The sequence below is a fragment of the Canis aureus genome, chromosome 20 (assembly GCF_053574225.1).
Source record: "Canis aureus isolate CA01 chromosome 20, VMU_Caureus_v.1.0, whole genome shotgun sequence".
In the NCBI taxonomy this organism is placed as follows: Eukaryota; Metazoa; Chordata; class Mammalia; order Carnivora; family Canidae; genus Canis; species Canis aureus.
This window is the reverse complement of record NC_135630.1, coordinates 25,606,593-25,610,836: the sequence shown is the minus strand read 5'-3', so window position 1 is coordinate 25,610,836 and position 4,244 is coordinate 25,606,593. Positions and strand designations below refer to the sequence as shown.

The 4,244-nt window shown below is 43.0% G+C and overlaps 1 pseudogene; it reads right to left on the bottom strand.

Moving 5' to 3' along the window:
- Window positions 1-1,255: 1,255 nt before the first annotated feature.
- LOC144291369 (aspartyl aminopeptidase pseudogene) lies at window positions 1,256-2,806 on the bottom strand (annotated as a pseudogene).
- Window positions 2,807-4,244: the final 1,438 nt, after the last annotated feature.

Below are 4,244 nucleotides of genomic sequence, written 5' to 3'. Positions count from 1 at the left end.
ATGCCCACACTTTGTGAACTGAAGTAAATGCTGTATATCTCCATCTTGAAATGAACATGGCGGGGACTTTATACAGCCTGTGAGAACATCAACATGTATATAAATGGAATTATCTGAAGAAAAACATTTTTATGTCCATTTGAATTAAACCGTGATTTTGATAACATCTAAAACTAGTGAATATGTTTTTAGTAAGTGATCTTCATATTAATTAAATATGCTCCTTAAGGAGTATAACTTAATTATTGGGTTAGCATTTTTAAAACTGAAAACTACAATGGCAAGTTAACAGGATTCTTATATTTATTGTTTGGCCTACATTTACACAAATCTGCAAATGCCTTTCTTCATGTCTGATGCCTTTTCAGTTCTTATTCACATTATGCATCAATGAGCAGTGTGCAAGAAAACTCTGAAATCAGGAAAAAAATCATTTAACATTGAAGTTTATAAACTGTATATTAAGTCAAAACTATAGATTGACTTTATTTTGCTCAAAACAACTAATTTAATGTAAGATGTATTGAAATATAGTGAAATACTTTTCACTACGGTATAACAAAAAACATCTCTAAGACTTCAGTAAATTATTTTAGATAATGTTCAAAATCTGATTGCTAGACCTCATCAGTTATGCCTGAATGTGATACATAAAATAATTCAGAAGGCCACATGAATATTTATTTCCTTTTTTAGGCGAGCAGTCATATAATAAAAAGCATTGAGTTGAAACATTTGCAAAGTAGTTAAGAAAAAAAGCACTCACCTGCATATTTGAGATGTTCTCATTTCAACTTTATTGTATAATAGTTCTACCAATTCTTCTCCCCTCTTAAAAATTGTTTCAATCATGCCTAATCTGTGGAAAGTTAATATTTTCCATAGTGAAAGTGGATAAGACAGCTGAGGAAAAATTAAAAGCAGATGGTCTTTAAGAAACATTTGATACTAATTACTTCCTACCTTTCACAAGACTTAAATGTTGGTGAATGTATAGGATTACATTACTTTTTTAAGCAAGGTTTTAAGGCCAAATTTGGTAGATAAGGTAGAGGTCCAGTAAGATGAGATTTTTAAAATACAAGCATTTTTTTTAAATACAGGCATTCTTTATAATACCAAATACCAGAATAGAACTGTGGCAATTCACTTGTGCTTATTCTAACTCATAATAGCATTTTTTCTTTCTTTCTTTCTTTCTTTCTTTCTTTCTTTCTTTCTTTCTTTCTTTCTTTCTTTCTTTCTTTTTTTTCTTTCCATTTATTTATGCGAAAAATCCACTTTAATAATCTAGCTTCAGCTCAGTTGACAACTTCTCAAGTGTAAGAGAAGTCTTTCCAAGAGGCCTCAATCCACTAAGAGGTTACAGCTCAGAGAAGGGAAGAGCTCCAAGAAGCCCTGGAAGGGGCTGATGGTCTGGAGGACTCCTGAGGTGCAGGCGGTCTCCTGGATGGAGTACATGGCCAGCTGGGGGCTGCCTAAATCTAGAAGCTGCAGGCCCAGCCGAGAAGCCAAGAGAGGTCCGATGGTGGTCCCACAGGGAGAGGCATTCGGCACCATGAGATCCTGCAGGGGCACCCCGACACTGTTGGCCACCTGTCAGATCAGGGCCTCGGAAACCGCATTCGAGGCACAGCGCTGCTTGCTGTTCACCATGATCACAGGGCCCTTGTGGAAGAGGGGCCTGTGGTTCTCCTCGTGCTTGTCCGGGTGGTCGGGGTGCACGGCGTGAGCCACGTCTGCGCTGATCATGTAGAATTTGGGGATGGCTTCCTCGACCCCCGTCAGGTGCTGGGAGGGGGCCGAGATGCGGCGCAGCACCAGCTGTCAGCAGTGACTGAGCCCCCTGGGCACCCTCGGAGCCCGCCTCTTCGTTGTCATAGAGAGCGACCATGCACAGTGGGGCTCCAGGGCCAAAGAGGCAGGGGCCACACAGGAGTCGATCAAAGCCTGCAGGGCACAGAAGCAGCTGTGCAGATTGTCTAGCCAGGCGCAAAGATGAACTCCTCATAGGCACCAGCCAGGACCGCAGGCTGCGTGCCAGCAAGGCCCAGCTCCACCTCCAAGATCTCCTCGGGGCTCAGTCCCAGAGGGGCCACAGAAGGGACATGAGAAGGAGTGGTGGCGGTCATCTGCAGCATTGAGAGGCCCAGGCTCAGGAGTCCCCTTCTCCAGCTCCTCCGGGACAGCTGCGGCAAGAATGGGGACTAAGGGCAGCTCCCTGTGGGGCCCAAAGTTCTCGTTGACATTTCACGGCAGAGGGATGGCCAGGTGGGGGATGGGGAGAATGGGCCGGTGCACGTGCCCCAGCCGCTGACCCAGCCGGCCTGAGGGAGGGCACTTGACAAGGACGCGTCCAGTCAAGGTCAGGTCCCCGTCGGACCGGGTGCTCCAGATCCCACAGCAGAGGTCTCCACGCCAACCTGCTGGAAGCCCACCTGGCTACGGCGGGAGCGCCGTTGCACCCGGAGGCAGGGACTGTCCGGGTGGGCCCCGGTGAGGCTGAAACCATTGCCAGGAACACCCTGGCCTCCCACAGCACAAGCGATGATCTGATGATCGTGGAGGAGCTCCCGGGCAGGAAGTACTTGCTCTCCGGCTTGATATCCCAGCTCTCCGTCTCTTTGAGTTCATGGAAGGCAGCCTGGAGGAGGCGGCTGCGGCACTGGGCCACCGCGTGGAAATGAGGGGGACTCCGGTTCACGAGCTTGAGGAGTTCCCGGGCCGCAGCCTGCACCGCCTCTTTGCGGGCCCTCCAGGTCACGGCCACCTGCAGGACCCCACCCGTGTGCCCGCGTCCTCTCATACTAGCATTTTGATATGATTAGTAGAATGGCTTCTGTATATTAAGATCCCTAAAGTTTTTAGGTGGAAAACAGTTTAATGTCCGATCTGTTTCTCAGCTATAATTTAGATTTCAAACGTATTTTTTTATTTTTATTTATTTTTATTTTCTTTATTGGAGTTCAATTTGCCAACATATAGCATAACACCCAGTGTTATGCTATAACATCTGGCAAAGTGCCCCCCATCACCCAGTCACCCCCACCCCCCGCCCACCTCCCCTTCCACCGCCCCCTGTTCGTTTCCCAGAGTTAGGTGTTCAAACTTAATTTTCTTGTAGTAATATATAGGGCAGTTTACATTTGATTTAGTGGGATTAACACTAATTATATGATAGCTTTCTTATTCTGACCCCAGTGATTTTTGGAAACCAGAGATTTCCAAGCTCACACTTTTTATCCTAGATCTCTTGTAGCTAAGTTTACACATGGATTATTTCTTCCTTAGACATGCACACACATTCACGCACACATGCAAATGCTACAATATGAAAAAAATACCTGAGAGAAAACATACCAAAATGTGAATGCTATTTTTGGCTGATGGATAAATTTGGGGATATTTATAGAACTGACTTAGATTTTTAATGATTTCTTTATAATGAGGAAGAAAGATAGCTATTTTCCATTTCAAATAACAGACACATTATAGTCCCAGCATAGGTAGTGTATAGTTTGACAATGATTTCCTCCTGTCCTCTGCAATCTCTGTAAGTGCAAATTCTCTGTTCTTTCCTTGGCACTACTACGTTAGCCATGGTGTTGAGGTAAACAACTCAGTGAAAGTTACAGTTTAATCCTAAACTGTAAGAAGTATGTTTTGTTTAAAGCAGTCCAGGAATGATCCAAGATAACAAATAGGGATCATGGTCAACAGAAATTGTTCCTACTCAGGATCTCAGGAGTACTTTGCAGTTTTAAAAATTATTGAAGACCCCCAAAGACCTTTTGTTTCTATCTATGGATTAATCACATTAGATATTTAATCTGAGATAGCTTTGAAATATTTATTAATTCATTTAAAAATACAGTGAATACCCATTACATGTTAACACACATAGTTTTTCCAAAATAAAATAAAATATACTGAGAAGAATGGCACCATTTTCCAGTTTTGTAAATGTCTTTTATGTATGGTTTAGCAGAAGACTGCTGGATTCTCTAATCTGCTTCTGCATTCAGTTTCTTACAGTGTGGCGTTTTGGTTGGAGTATATGAAAAAAAAAACTCGGCTTCATACACAAGAATAGTTGGAAAAGGGAGGGACATTTTAATAACTTTTTCAGACAGTTGTGGATATTCTTCTTTAATATTACACCAAATCTCAACAAGTACTAGTTTGTTGAAGATCATGTGCAATGTGAAATCTGAAACTACATGAACAAACTTTTAATGCCTTTG